Source organism: Callospermophilus lateralis, chromosome 13, assembly GCF_048772815.1.
Source record: "Callospermophilus lateralis isolate mCalLat2 chromosome 13, mCalLat2.hap1, whole genome shotgun sequence".
Taxonomy (NCBI): Eukaryota; Metazoa; Chordata; class Mammalia; order Rodentia; family Sciuridae; genus Callospermophilus; species Callospermophilus lateralis.
In genome coordinates, this window is record NC_135317.1 from 65,290,360 (window position 1) to 65,307,153 (window position 16,794).

Here is a 16,794-nt window from a genome sequence, read left to right on the forward strand (position 1 = left end):
TTTCAGGATAACAGTGACCCACCCTAATCCAGAGAAATGGAGTTAAATGGAGCCTTGTGTTTTTCATTCTGTTTTGTAGCAACGTTATTTCTGGGCTATGTTTAACCCCAAGAAATCTGAAAACACTGACCAGATCAGGAAGGAGAGCCCAGTGTTTGACTGTGATGTAAGCCGAAGTCTGACTTCTAGCATCAGCACAAGGTATATTTTTGGAAAGCCATGGTTTTCCTACTCCCATTTCCAAATTAGGGAACTAATAATTTCTTTTAGAAATGCTTTCTTTCTAAAATTATGTGGGGTGGGGAACAGAAACTATATCTGGCTTCTTCATTTAGCTATATAGAAATTCTTCATTTAGCTATAAAGAAATTCCAGGTGATAGGGAATAGATGCCCCTCAGACCTTTCTTTTCTGCCTTGTTCAGACAGTCAACCCAATGAACATTAAATGGAGAGTTCAGATAAAGTGACAAAGAGCCAAGCAAACAAATATACCATGCTTCCCCAAATAAACTTTGTCACTTTTCCTGAAATGCTCTAACTTTCCAATCCATTTACCTTTGGAAATGCTATTACCAGTATTAAAACTGATAGTCTAAATTGTTGGGGGTGGGTTGCTGTGTTACATTGTTTGTTGGCTGTGTTGAGAAAAGGGAGGGTATATCATAATCACCTAGAGAATTTTTTGAACACACGTGCTTTTTTTCCAATACTTCCTGAACATCCCCACTGGCAATCCTGGTTTATCAAGTTGTTACTGACTGAGCTGATGTTTATACACATTTGATGGAATACTGGAGATCAAGAGGTAAGTCAAGCACTACTTACTGCTACTGTGGAGTTCAGGAAGATCTAATTAGGGAATGGCCTAATGAAGTCTAGAATGAAGTGTGCTATCAGAGCCAAAAGATTTGTACAAGTAAATTCATGGGGGTGGATTTTTGTCACTATTCGTTGGATGGTGTATTGGAGACAGACTGTGTGGTCTCCTCAGAGTCCCTCCACTGTCTCCTTCATTCCTTCTTCATCAGTATTTCACACATGACAATTGCCCCTCCCTTCCAATTTTGGCTAGAATACTATATATAGCTCACGGATCTGGCTTCCTAAGAGTTAACAAGGAAGGAGATGTTGTGACCTGAACCTCAGGAAAATTAACCTCCAAGAAGTTGAATCTTGACCAGTGGGGAAAAAAGAGACCAAGAGCTCAGTGCAAATTTTTCTCTTCATTATTGTTCTCATGGACTGACTTCAGGTGTGGTTCTCTTTGCAAAACTTCCAGAAATTTCTTCTCCATGAGATGAATGAACACACTCTTGAGTGACCTGTAGTGCGTCTTTGCAACTTATTGAGAAGCAACAGTCAATGACGTAATGAATCCACGATCACCTCACATTGATTCCCATCTTTCTTTTTGCCTGGGCAATTTTTCCCCCTCTATTACAATATCCTAGGCTTGTTCCTCCAAAATCAATTGTTGACATTGCCTCAGGTGCTGCTTTCTAAAATATCTGGAATATAATAGGTGGATTTATGGATATCTAATGATTCTTTTAGTATGATAAAAAATAAACTTTTAAAGAAAACAAAACTGGATTAATTACTCTTTGAAATCTTATTCATATAGTCTATATATGTAAACCAAAATAATTTAGATATTGAAAAATCATTTTCTAGCAATGTTACAATCTCAAATAAGCAAATGTTTATTATTTATTTCTCATAAGTGGGAGTGGTTGACTCGTGGTATATTCATGGACTGGTCAGAGTTGTGAGCTATGCAGATTATATTGAAGTCATTGTTTTCATCTTTTCTTCCACAGTTCATCTTCTAAGGTAGATTTAAGAGTCGTGTAAGAAAAAGAACTTGAAGGGTGCTTTTGTTTTTTTGGTAGGAGGGATTAAACTCAGGGTCACATAATCACTGAGCCACATCTCCAGCCCTTTTGATTTTTCATTTTGAAACAGGGTCTCACTAAGTTGCTTAGGACCTCACTAAGTTACAGAGGCTGGCCTTGGACTTTTTATCCTCCTGCCTCAGCCTCCCAAGGTGCTGGGATTGCAGACATGCTCCACCGCACCTGGCTGAAAGGTTATTTAAAATGCATCAAGAAACTAACTCTCATATTACTCCGTAAGTGGCTTTTGAGAACATTTTCTTCCTAATAACTTTTTCTTCCTTAATCAACCCCCACGCTTGATATTCCTTCTGCCCTACAACATGCCCTACAGACGTGAAATAGCTTTTTTCTTGCTTTCCTTCTTGCACTTTACCTCCATTCGAAGCAAAAGTTTTCTTAACCAGTATCATTTGCCTTTATCCCTCTCAATTTCTAACCAAATCATGCAATCTCTATGACTTTTCAAATTATTTACTTTGGAAATCACAGAAAGTCTTTCACTTTAAATCGTCCCTCCATTCTTTGAACTCATTTTTTTTTATCTGCCCTTCTCTTATGACGTATATCACTTTCCACCTTGAATCATTCTTACATTTGTATTTACACCTTTGAGTTCTAGCTCATCTTGTTATTTTCTGCTACACTTTGCACAATACATGGCCAACCTTCATGTTGCTGAACTGTGTGTGTGTGTGTGTGTGTGTGTGTGTGTGTGTGTGTGTACTATGGGTTATGAACCAATTCTAACTACTATCTTTGGGAATTCTGTAATTATCCCAGTCGAAATAATCTGCACAGACAGCAGGAAACTGATCCTAATAATACCCTGTCTAAGCAACTGAATGCGCTCTTCCTCATAGGCTCACCAATAGCTTGCTAAGTCATGTAATCCATGGGAGAGAGTTGGAGGGGGTGGGGGAGGCAGTGAAGCAAGGCAAAAATTACATCAATATCACATTTCCCCAGAATCAGTGCCTCAGGCATTCCTCTGCTGATTTATCCTCTACCACTCACATCCTTAAAGTAAATTGCATCATTATTATTACCTATTAGAGGAAAACACAGGATTTCCTCCTCGTACACTTCTTCTGGTTGACCCCCAATTTTCTTTGAATCCATCGCTCCAACACTTATTCCGATTTTCCTCTAAACTTCTGGATCATAATTCACCCAAATCATTAGCAATTTTCTTTTTTTATTGCATGATTTCTGTCTGCCCCTGGGTGGCTTTATTTTAATTAGAGGGAAAAAAAACAGAATGGAAAAGTTTCAATTGTAAACACATAGAGGTTCTGTTGGCAAATATAAATTTGGCAGAAGAAAGGCCCATGGTCAGCTTAGCTACAGTTTATTGGCTAGAAAACAAGAACAATTTTGAAGGAAATTAGGATAGTTTTTTTTTTTTTTTGAAAGTGACAATTTTCTCCATCAGGTAGATTACACTATTTCCTGTTATTTTATGATACTGATATTCACTTATACATTTTCCCCGGCTCCCATAAAATTTTCCATCTGGGATGTACTTTTCTAATCCCTTTGTAAGACTTTGGATTCAGTTTTCTCCTTTTCTTTCTACTCCCCTCTTTCATTTTTTCTTCCTTTTTCTTTTCTTTCTTTTTCTTTTCTATTCTCTCTTCTCTCTCTTTTCTTTTCTTTTTTTCTTTAAAGTGCCATTTCCAAAAAGAAGCCTTATCAGATACCAACTTATATGTTAGCTAAAGAGCTTATCCACTCAGAAAGGTACCCATAAAGCCCTGGAGGAGAGAGGGTGGGATAGGAATCAGGCTCAACTACTAGAGTTACCTCTGCCTGAAACCTTAGCTTATGCCTTGAACAGCTTACAACGAAAATCCTTGAAAATTAAGACTCAAAAAAAAAAAAAAAAAAGACTCCCAGGGTTTACAGCCGACAGACATTCTCCACGCAGGAGATAAAAGAATAGGTACAGCCAGGGCTTCCTCCAAAGGGGAGGAACAGCAATTGGCTGTAGTCTATAGGAAAAGGAAAAATAAAGAGTAAATGTTCTTTAAAAGCATAAATGGCACCAAGCAGATCTTTTTTTGCCTCTCTTTCCCAGAGAAACTCTAAAGGCTTCCCAGGCAAGGCCAGACATAGAAAAAGAAAGAACAAAGGCTAAAGTATCATGTGGATAAAATTACAGACCAATTATTACCAATGAAACAAAACAGGAAACATTTCTTTCTTTTTTTAAATATATTTTTATAATTTTATTTATTTACTTATTTTTTATGTGGTGCTGAGGATTGAGCCCAGTGCCTCACCTGTGCTAGGCAAGCTCTCTACTACTGAGTCACAGCCAGGACCCCAACATTTCTTTCTTCATGAGTATTATTTCCGGTTTCTAGAAGACAGTGAGATGTTTCTTTCATTCCTACAACATGGCAGGTCGTTGGCTTCCCAGATCATTCATCCTTTTTTATTAGCCATATAGTTGTGTGACTTGTCCCCCCCCCACCATGTGTCCTTGACCTCTTCCCTATTCTTGTTCCAATAGTTTCATCATCACTTCCAGAATTTTAGTTGGAACCCAGGAAAGTTTGTTTAGAGAAAATATTGGAACGATAGTAAATAATCTATCAGAAATTTTAAGTGGGAAATTGGGAATAAATACTGAGTCCTAAAATGTTGAAGTACTTCCTCCATCCAGAGGAAGGGAAGGATGGGCAGACTGCTGGTTTTGTGATCACAACAGTGATCTGCAGTTGGAGAGAACAAGGAGAGGGCTCGATGACCGTCCATGGACATGCAGTGAGACAGTGGCAATGCCCACAGACCTGTTGTGGGGAGGATGCTATGGCATTTAAGGACTGATAGCATTGCTCTCTTCCTTTTCAAGGTTCTGGAGTATCAATCCAGTGTCTGCTTCATTGTACGGGTAAAGTCAATATGAAAATATAGGCAATTATCCAGATAGTTTACACCGAAGAAAAACCGTAGAGAAAGAAAAACTTCATGGTATTCCCATTCAAAGTGCATTTGACTGCTCATTTATCAAAAAATGATTCAAAATATGTTCACACATATTAAATATTTGGTTCACATTCGTCCAGTGAGTGAATTAGTACGCTGAATAAATTGTAGAATTCTATTTCATTCTCCACTTTTCCTGAGTCAATAGTTACCTCAGCACTTGAATTGAGATATGTGATATTGAATATTTTTCATGAAATTTTAGAAGTTGTCTGCTCTGCTTTTGTGCCATTGAGTTTTTACAAAGGAAAAACCATGCCTTAAAATTATGGTGCTAGACAAATAATCACTCGGTCTTTCAGTGGCAAAAACTGTCAGATTGAGTTTTTTTCTGGGAAGTAAAATTATCTCAGGGAAATATATCAAGTGGGAATTATCTGAAGAATAGTATACTCAAGGAAGCCATTATCATCATGTTAAAGACAATATATAAGGAAGTAGCATTTTAATCTACAAAATTACAGTTACTGACTTTTTCATTAATATAAAATATTTTTAGACTGGGGGTATAGCTTAGTGGAAAAGCACTTGTCAGGCATTTATGAGGCCTGGGTTCAATCCCTAACCCTGCAGTAAATAAATTAATAATAAAATAAGGTATCTTATCATTGCTCTAAATGATGGTTGTATTAGTTAGTTTTCTGTTACTGTAACAAAATACCTGAAATAATAAGATAAAAGGTCTATACTGACTCACAGTTGCATAATTTTCCAACCACCATCCAGTTGCTTTTGGGCCTGTGATGAGGTAATACATGGAAAAAGAGAATGAATGGCAGTGGAAGATGCCCACCTCAGGATCCAGACACAGAAGAGAGAGAAAGAGCAGGGGCCAAAGTCCTGTTATCTCCTTCAAGGGAGTGCCCACAATTACCTAGGAAAAAAAATCAAAAAGCCAGGTTTGGAGTTTTTTATTGTTGCTCATTTGTTCTTAAATTGTGGTAAAATTTATCATCTTGGCCATTTTTTAAGTGTACTGTTCAGTGATGTTAAATATATTCACATTATTATGTCATGGAACTCCGGAAATTTTTCACATCGTTAAACACTAACTACATGTACCCATCTCCCTAGCCCCTGGCAACCTCCATTCTATTTTCTGCCACTATGAATTTGACGACCTTAGGAACCTCATATAAACGGAATCAGACAAAACATGTCCTTTTGTGACAGGCTTATTTCACTCAGCATAATGACCTCAAGGTTCACCCATGCTAAAGACTGGGCCAGAATATCCTTCTTTTTTAACACTGATTTAACAGTCAGTCATCTGTTGATGTACATTTGTACTGTTTTACCTTTTGGCTATTGTGAATAATGCTGCTTTGAACATGGGTGTGCAAATGTCTGTTCACATCCAAGCTCCTTTTGAATATGTACCCGGAAATGGACTTGCTAGATCACATGGTAGTTCTATGTGTAATATTTTGAGGAACTGCCACACAGTTTTCCACAACAGCTGTGACTAAACATGCTATCACCATGCAGACATATTGTCTACCCACCCTGAAATAAATTATATTTTTATATCAGAAAGAAGAAATAGGAAATAATTATTCACAATGCACTTTCCATAAAATTATCTTATATGACCTTATCAAAATATTTTGACTTATCAAAATCTAGATGTCTGAATCATTAGAATCTATTACCCATTTGATGTAAGCAAAAAGTGACTAGAACCTCAAAGACATATTTATAGATCAAAATAAGGCTCTATGCTTTTGTAAACTCAGGCTATTATTACCCTGCAGAGCTAACTTTGGGTGTTAAATTTGAAGGCAAACATGACTTTTGTAAGTGTGTGCATTCAGCCCCGGTCTATCTCGACATTGCCCTGAGTACATTCCCTTGTCAATGTGCCTAAGAAAATGAACGATCCTTTCTTTTCTATATGTTATGATAATTACATTGTAAGTGTGATAAAGGGTCAAGAAATGGGAAGATTATTAATTTGGATTTAAGATGTACAGGGTTGTCAAATAGAACGCAGGACTTGAATTTTAGATAACCAACAGAAATGTTTCAGTATGTCCCGTGCAACAAGAGACATACTTGTAATAAAATATTCTGCAACGCTTATCTGAAAATTAAATTTAACTGAGAATTCTCTATTTTCATTTGCTGAATCTGACAATTTTAAGTAATTCCTACTCTGATCTACAGGAACATGAACCAAGAGGTGGGTTGAAAGTGTGGTAACACTAGGGGGCACTGTAAGAAACAGAGCTAAGTCATTCCTGGGCCTTGAATAGAGGAAAAGTGATCCGTTCTCTGCCACACTGAAAAGAGCCGTGAGGACCATCTGAGAACAGGAGTGACATCAGGGAGGTATGATCATGAGAGCCACTTAAGCCAGCGCCAGCAAGGATAAAGAGCACCAAGCAGGCCAGGCTGCTGCAATTCAAGAAGGCTTCAAGTCCAGCAGCCCAAGCAACAGAAGCAACATCTCTGGCTACAAAAGAGTCTGATCAGATGGTGACCTCAGAAACCACAAAAGAAGATTTTTACAGGCTTTCGGGGACACCTGAGCCTCCAGGTACCTGTGAAAGAAGGGATGGTGGAAAACGGAAATTCTAACATTTCTGGAGGTGGGGGCTCAATTGAGAATCTTTTTAAACACCATTGGTGTGCTTCCTTTACTGCCCTCTCACATACATATTCCATGTTCATACACATACACATACGTATTCCAAAAGTGACATTCTCAAAAATCAGGACTAACTAGACTTCTCAGGAGCATAAAATATATTATTCAAATCCTTCCTTCAATCTTCCAAAGTAGCTGAGCCCACATTCTGTATTGCTCTTCCCAAGTTGCCCTCTAAGATAGACACCTCTGCAAAACCTCACTGAGCACCCTCTTCCCTGGTCGTCCAGGTAGAAAATACTTCAAAGATATAGAGGCATTAGTGATTCCAAAATCAATAAACCTAGACAGTGCCAAAAAAATACAGTATAGAAAAATCTTAATAAATACCAAAGTATCAATCCTAAGCACACTGTTTTATCATTTCTGAATCTTTATGAGAAATATGGAAGTTGAAGCATCAATAATCTCCTGACATCCTCCCTCTGGCTTTGAATTTCACTCATGTTCTCTCTTTAAGAAACCTGGAAGCTTGTAAACCAGGTACTGAAAGTAAGAGAAGCCATTCACCTGCTCATACATAACCTTCTTTAGAAAACAGAAAATTCACTTGACATCAGAGTGAAATGTTCAAATACTGATCGGTCCTAGGTCTCTCTCACTAGAGGTAGAAAACATGAAAATAAAGAATTATAGGCTTAAAAAGTACACTGAGCCACATGCTAGGTGTTCAGGTTTACCCAACAGAGGAGAAATATTGACTGGCTATTCTGAAAAAAACTGATTCATAAGGCATTATGGAAATTTGTTTTTTTCCTTGAAAAAAATTAATTTGCTCAGAAAGAGCAACTTGAGTCAGGACTTAAAAAAAAAAAAAAAAAACTTAAGCCTAATTCCACTGCCAACTGAGAGGGCCCTGGTTTTATGATGATAGAGAAGACAGCACCTGCCCAGGGATGTTTTAGGATCATCTCTCTGTGAGGTGATTGACCATTTTATATGATTTGAGGGTCCTGGGAAATATCTCCTCCACTGATCAGCCTTGGGTGCCAGATGTTGCCAATATTCAATAATGAAGACATCTGTTTCCAATAGTCAATAATGACGACATCTATGAAAATATATAAGGAGGGAGAAAACAAATACACAAGTATGCCGTACTATGATGATTTATATCTTGGCTCAAATCCTTGTCCCATTGGAATCTTCATTAAAAAGGTCACCAAAAGATAGACATGTAACCTCATTTCTGTTCCTGAGGGAGTAAAGCAAAGTCTATAGTTCACACAGGAGTCATAATGCTTTGCCTTTGTTTAGTTCTTAGTAGATTACAAAAATAGTGTGGGGCACATTTTCTGCTTTGGGTTTTAGCATATGCATATGAGGTGGACATTATTATTCCTATTAGTGTTTGGAGAAGCCGAAGGTCTTACCCACCTCTCCAGACTCATTTCCCTTGACATTCCTCTTATTTTTACCTCCAAGTTTCTCCAAGTTCCCACCCACCTTCCTCAAAACCCATGTTCCTAGAGAACTGAAATTCTCTGAATTAAAGTACCATGCCAGCAGCACTCTTTTCTCCCCGCCTGTCCTAAACTGGCAGGTGTTTCTTCTCACTTGTTCCTCAGGGATTCATTTAACCTGCTAAGTCTTAGCTTAAAACCTGAGAGAACTTTAACTGACCCTTTAGGTCAGATGTATCTCTGTAGTGCACAGGAATCTTCCTGCAGATCCCTAAAATAGCAGTGGTTGCACTTGTCTGTTATGGTCTGTCTTCTTCACCAGACTTTAGATTCCATGAAGACAAAAATCATGCCCGTGCTGAAAAGGTATAGGTGTCTAAATAATATCAGCTGAAGGAATGAATAAAGTGGTTTTCCCAAGTTCACAGAGAGATGAGTGATAGACCTGGAATTAGAATTCCTGTCTCTGATTCCAGGAAAGGCATTTCCCATTGTTGGTGGAGTTGACCAACTTATGGATTTTCCAGATCAAAGAGAGTAGTATCTATGTCAATGAATATTCTGAGTAGGTAGAAGTGTGAAGAACCCTCAGTCAATATTAACTGACAAAATATTAAGTTCACTAGACAAGTCTTTTTCTCACTTGTTCCTTAGGGATTCATTTAACCTGCAAAGTCTTAGCTTAAAACATGAGAGAACTTTAACTGATCCTTTAGGTCAGATGTATCTCTGTAGTGCACAGGATATTTACAATATCCTCAGTCATACTCTTGGCCTCACCAAAATGTGACCTGGGAAGACGAGAACTTTAATAATCAAGTAGATGGGATGATCTGATCTGTGGATAGCAGTCAACCCCCAGCCACCCTTATCATTGCCCAATGGGCTCATGAACAAAGTGGTCATGGTGGCAGAGATGGCAATTATGCATGGACTTAGCAACATGGACTTCCACTCCCCAAGGCTGATCTAGCTATATCCACTGCTGATTTTCCAATTTGCCAGCAGCAGAGACCAATCCTCAGCCCCCAATATGGCATCATTCCCAGGGGAGATCAGCCAGCAACCAGGAGGCAGATTGATTGTATTGGATCTCTTCCATCATGGAAGGGGCAGCAGTTTGTCCTTACTGAACTAGACACTTATTCTGGGTATGGATTTGCCTTCTCTTCACATGGTACTTCTTCCACCCAAACCACCATCCTTGCACTTACAGAAGGCCTTATCCATCATCATGGTATTCCACACAGCACTGCTTTGGACCAAGGAAATCACTTCACAAAACCAAAGAAGTGAGACAAGTTCATGCTCATGGGATTCATTGGTCTTATGATGTTCCACACCACCCTGAAGCAGCTAGTTTGATAGAATGATGGAATGGACTTTGGAAGATGGAGTTACAGCGCCAGCTAGGTGGCAGTACTTTGTAGGGCTGGGGCAAGGTTCTCCTTAAGGCTGTATATACCACTGTATGGTACTCTCTCTCCTATTGCTAGAATTCATTGGTCCAGGAACCACAGGGTAGAGACAGGAATGGTACCACTCACCATTACCCCTAGTGACCCACTAGAAAAGATTTTGCTTTCTGTCCCTGCAACCTTATGCTCTGCTGGCCTAGAAGTCTTAGTTCCAGAAGAAGGAATGCTTCTGCTTGGAGGTATAACAATGATTTCAATAAACTGGAAATTAAGACTTCCCTCTGGCCACTTTGGGCTCCTCATGCCTCTGAGTCAATAGGCTAAGAAGGCAGTTTCAGTGCTGGTGGAGATGAGTGATCCAGATTACCAAGGGGAGATTGGACTATTTTACTCCACAAAGGAGGTAAGGAAGTATATTCCTGGGTTTCAGGAGATCCCTTAGGGTGTCTCCCTGTATTACCCTGTCCTGTTATTAAGTTCAGTGGTAAATACAACAACCCAATTCTGGCCAAACAACAAATGTCTCAGGCTCTTCAGAAATGAAGATGTGGGTCACACCACCAGGTAAAAACCAAGACCTGCTGAGGTGCTTGCTGAAGGTAACAGGAATACAGAATGAGTTGTAGAAGAAGGTAGTCATAAATAGCAACTATGGCCACGTGACCAGTTAAAGAATGGAGGATTGTAATTGCCATTAATATTTCTTTCTTATTTTGCTCAGATTATGTTTGTGCCTACATTTTTGTTACTCTCCTGTTATTCATCATGTAATGTAATATGGATTGACTTAACATCAGTACCTAAAGTGATAGTTTTGTTTATGCTTCTGGGAAAGAACTAGTTCATTGTAGTTGTAGGAAGGATGGTTAGTTATGTTAGGTAATATTATGACCATGTTATTGTATTTATTTGGATATTAAGTATAATGTAAAGAGTCTTGTTTGGATATCAAGTTGACAAGGGGTGGACTTGTAATTTTAATTGTCAACTTGATTGAATTAAAAGATGCGGAAGATTAAGAGGCTTCTGGGTATGTCAATGAAGGTATGTCTAGGAATGATTGACATGTGAGGTAGTGAACTGAAGTGGAGACCCTCCCTAAGTGTGGGCAGCACGACCCAATAGGCTGTAGGCTTGGGTGGAATCAAAATTGGAAGAACAAGGAGCAGCAGCGGTCGCAAGCTCCATTCTTCTTGAACAGGTTCCTGATTGCTGCTGCATCACCTGAGGACATCAGACTCTCGTGCCTTCACTCTTCCAAAGTGGACTCTGCCAGTGATTCCCCAGGGAGTTTCCAGAAGCCTTCAGTCTTGGACTGGGGTAGCATCATTGATCCCTCTTGTTCTGAGGCATCAGCATCTTGGACTGCGCAGCTACTGGTTCCTCTAGCTCTTCAGCCTGCAGACAGCCATTGTAGACTATCTAGCTTCTGGTTTATAAGCCCATCTAATAAATCAGACCTCCTGTTGATTCTGCTCCTTTAGAGAATCCTGACTAATTCACAGAAAGGTGAATAATAGACCTGAAACTAGAATCTCTGTCTCTGATTCCAAGAAAGAACTCGTTGTCAGTGGAGTTGACCAATTCATGGTTTTTCAAGATGAAAGAGAGTAGTAGCTATGTCAGTGAATATTCTGGGTAAGTAGGAGTATGTGAGGAACCCTCAGTCACTATTAATCAATAACATGTTAAGTTCACTAGACAAGTCTGAGATATAGTCGCATTATCCTTGAGTCACCCTCTTGATCTTAACCTAATGAAAAACTGCAGCTCCAACATGAAAATGTGTCATTGATATGAATATTATCCACACTGTGCCTCAAAAAGCATCATACTGGAACTGGACCAAAATCCCATCCCCAAATTAAATAACTTACGTTAAATGCAAGAATGAGGCAGCTGGTTCACCCGCAAAATTCTGTACAGTCTGAACTGATGAGTCATCCCAAGCAGGGTAAAAAGAGTTTCTGATGAGATATTCTTACCAAGAACTCAACCAGATTTGTCAACATTCTCCACCAATATCCAAGTCATCTGTAACTTAGATATTTATCTATAGCTTTGATATCATCTTTTCTTATGTCTTCTTCCTTTTCTATTTTTCTTGTGTCCACTTAAGTGGTTTATTCAAATCCTCCTCCTCAAGCAAATGCTCTGATTTCTTATTTTCCCCCTGGATGGAAGCATAAGACTTACACCTGAAATCTGTCCTTCTTATTTCTTTCGTGACCAATCCAATTGAACAACTGGCTTTGCTGCTTATCCCCACTGAAATAACTGGAGGTCTCATTTGCCCCAAGTTTTCTTATTTGGAGCAGAGGAGCTGACATCAACTTTGCAATTCAGAAGCTAGAGCATTTTCTCTCACCACAAAATTAATAGGCTTACATATCAACCCAGCTCATCCAGATATCATCTTACGTCTTTCCTTCAAATTCAAAACAGAAACTTTTGAAAAGATGGTTACAGGGCTTTCAGGGGGACACAAATGCTAGTTTGGAAGGGAGAAAAATCCTACTTCACTCTCGAGAAGGGAAAAGCGGGAGAAACATTTTTGTCTTTTCTGTCTTTCATTCTCTCCTCAACTGATTCCACTACATATGTGTATCATTGCCACCAAGAAAAATGCAGGCGTTTGTAGTCTCACATACTATAGTATGAATCCTGCAGCGTACAGGATTCTGAACTTGGACTGAACAAATTAACTTCTTTTGCCTCAGTTCCATCACTTCAAAACGAGGGCCCAAAATAGCTTCCTCATTCTGTTGTCATGAGAACACCAGGAATTCCAGTCAAGACCTATCTACACTGTGCTAGCATAGTATCTGATATAGATAGGTCTTAGTTGGAATGCTAACTCGGTCTCTGATAAATCTTAAGAAGCTTTCTCAAAGCACCCATAAAGATAAAGCTTAGGTAGAGAGTAGAGGATGTTATCTCCATAAAGCATACAATATTTTTCTGAAGAGAGAATATATTATCTAAAATAAATACCCTACATAGTTCAGATGGACCAAAAACGGATCTGCCATCATTGTTTTTCCGCCTGGGAATTGCTCTCCAGAATACTGCTGAGAAAAGTATGCAGATGAAGCTCCTTTTTGTATTGTAAGGCTAAAAGAAATAGCGCAGCCATTCCAGCAGTGTTGGACAGAGACCTCTGATCTTACCCCTCAAGCCTACAGCAGGGTATTTTGAAAACCCACAAAAAAAAAAAAAAAAAAAAAAAAAAAAACCCTCTCAGATCTTCAGCTCACATGAGCAAATCCAAGTGCATTAGATAGCTGAGATAAAGAACTAATCAACATTGGCTAAGTGGGACCATTGTGTTTGAGCAAACACCTTTGAAAGGTATGGATGTTCTTTGAATTTTTTTCCCTCCTAGAAACTGAAACTAGGGGTATTGAGGATTTCCTTGTCCGGCCCTTTTGTGCAATTTCCTCTGCACTCACAACTTGAGCATTCTCCACTTGTCATTACTGCATATTCTAGGGACTGCATAAGCTGTCCTTTGTTCCTACTATTTTAAGCTTCCTCCTTATCACGGGACTGATATTTGTTCCTTCCTTGCTCAGTGGTCTTAGCATCAGGTCTGAAATCCCTAGACTTGCCGGAGCCACCCTGTTGAGTCTCAGTAGCACTGAAGGGTCCTTTTTCTTTCCTGTGGTGTTTTCAGTTTCTTTTCTGAAGTTCAAAGAGTGAAAATGAAAGTAGTTATTTCCTGAGGGGGGGGGGAGGTTTAAGAGGCTTTTTATCTAAACAAAATGCTAGTCCTGTTAAAGGAGGTGCCTGGCGGTTGTCCCTATAGTATTACTCCTTGAGAAGAAAAATCAGTTTCAAATGGAAGTGGGTTGTGTGTATGTGTTTTGATTTCTGATGCCATATATCAACATTAGGAAGTAGTAGTATTTTCGGTATTAGTTTGAAGGAACCCAGGACTAATCTTATCTGCATGTGGTTGGGAGGCTGCCTGAGGCCTTTAGTCTCCTCACCCCACTGCACCTCCATGCAGTGGTAGGGATTGAATCCAGAGACCTTCTACCACTGAGCTACAGCCCCAGCCCCCCCCCCCCCTTTTTTTTATATTGGGACAAGGTCTTGCTAAATTGCTGAGGTTGACCTTAAACTTGCCATCCTCCTGCCTTAGCCTCCTATGTAGCTGAGAATACAGGTGTGAACCCAATTCCTTTTCTTCTTTTTTACTTGCTTCCTAATGTCTGAAGTTACTGAGAAAGACTTTTAACCCACAGTTAGCAATAATGAAAATGCATCTGAGTAAAGAGACACCTCAACAAAGTGTTCCTCCTCCTGGTCTATTGCTACACACCTGAAAAGTATGAGAGGGTGAATGACTGACACCATGAGCCCTGTGTGCCAGTGTTATACACGGTCTGCTTAGGGAACAGAAGGCAGTAAGAATTACACCAATTCCTTTTCAGAGAATAGTATTTGATAGGAGGGTGGACGCTAGGAGAAAGGAGCCATAGAATAGAGAGGTCAGGAGGACTGAGGGCAAATTTGAAAAGTTCCAATTCAAGGCTGGCCCTTTTTTACAAAAGTAAAAGTGGCCCTTTTTTACAAAAGTAAAAGTGCTTCTATAGGGTCACAATTCCTGTACCACGGAGATACTCATTGTTGAAATCAATAGCCTCCTAAGTGAGTCTGACAAAACCAAGTTTTCAGCCACCCCTGCCTTGTCAGATGCATGCATCCAGCTATCTCTGCAGAACTCTGATAATCCCCTGAGAGCACCAGCCAGAACAGAGTGGGTAGATATTAAGTCACAAAGATAGGAACTGAGTCATCATTCAATAAGTAGTATTGTGTGTCCCATACTCAAGGAGGGCTTTTGTATGCTTCTCATTCATATACCTTCTCCACAAAGTGCTAATATATTGCTTTCAATAACAGGAAAGAGCTGGGTGTGGTGGTACATGCCTGTAATTCCAGTGACTAGGGAGGCTGAGGGTGGAACAAGGCAAGTTCAAGGCCACACTGGGCAACTTAGTGAGACCCTGTCTCAAGATTAAAAAAAATAAATAAAAAGAACTGGTGCTGTAGCTCAGTGGTTGAATGCCCCCGTGTTCAAACCTCAGTGATGTTAAAAAAAAAAAGGAAACTAAGGTTTAGAGCACTTCAACAACTGATCATAAAAGTCCTAATTCCAAAACCCATCAGTCTTGCCACAACATCCTGCTTTTCTCTTCCTTCATCTCCTGCAAAAATGTCCAATATTCACAGGTAAGTTTCCTGCTATGAGACAGAGAAGCAATCCTAGCCTAATTGCCCGGTTTGTTCTTTTCATAGGTAACACAGGTAGATATATTCCCTGCAATTCAAACTGAGTGTTTCTCCCCGAAAATTATAATCAAGTATGTTAAGCATAACTAGGAGGTGAACTAATAAAATGCTCATGAAACAGACCAAGAGTCTGTTGACTCCTATGGAAAGATAAAATTAAGGTTGGCCCACTACCCTCTAGGCCTAAATTATGGTCAGAAGCTTGAAGCTCAACAAGGTCCACTCTGCCAATATCTCAAAGGAAAAGTTTGATTCCTAGTAGAGCCCTGGTCAGTGATTCTGTAAGTATGATCCTCACAGCAGAAGTAGTAGTATCTAGGAACCTATTCAAATACAGACTCTTCCACCAAACCCAGACCTACTGAATCAAATATTTTGAGGGTGCTTTAACAAAAGCCCTCCAGGTAATTCTAATGCACTTTAAAATTTGAAGACTACTTAGCTGCACCTCCTGTATCTTGATGATTCCAGCTCTTGTGGCTCCAATCAATCACCTAGTCTACGAAGACAGAGTGGTTGTCAGCTGTACCAGACTTGGGATGGTAAAAGAATATTTTCCACCCTCAAGAAATTACACACAGACATAAAGCAAAGAACATTTTGAATCAGTATAATGTCCTACAATGTATAGTCCAGGCACATGCAAAGAACCATGTGGCTGTTACATATGGTTAGCAGAGATAAATCAATTATAATTCAGGTGAAAATGCATACTCAGACACCACTTCAAATATGCCAAAGATCAATGGATTGCTAAACAACTATGGCAGCCAACAGCTGGCCTGATGCTAATCCCTTAGAAATAGAGTGGCTCTTGGAAAGAAGCATAAAGGACATGAAGCTTAGAATTACAAACAACTCCAGATTCAACACATAATTGCCCTTGGCTGCAAACCAAAGTCTTGCGTGCTCAGCGTGAGAAGTACTTTTGGTCATGCATCAAACCATACTTGTGCCCAAAGATAGAGATCTCCACATTAAAGGATTCCAACCACAGGATTTGGGCAGATGGTTATGCAGACCAGTCAGTGGAGTAGATAAGAATGCTATATCTTGGACTTGGCTCAGGCAGAAAGGACTGAAGGTTACACTTGGTCAACAGAAGACTGACTTTCAATTAGCAATTTAGTG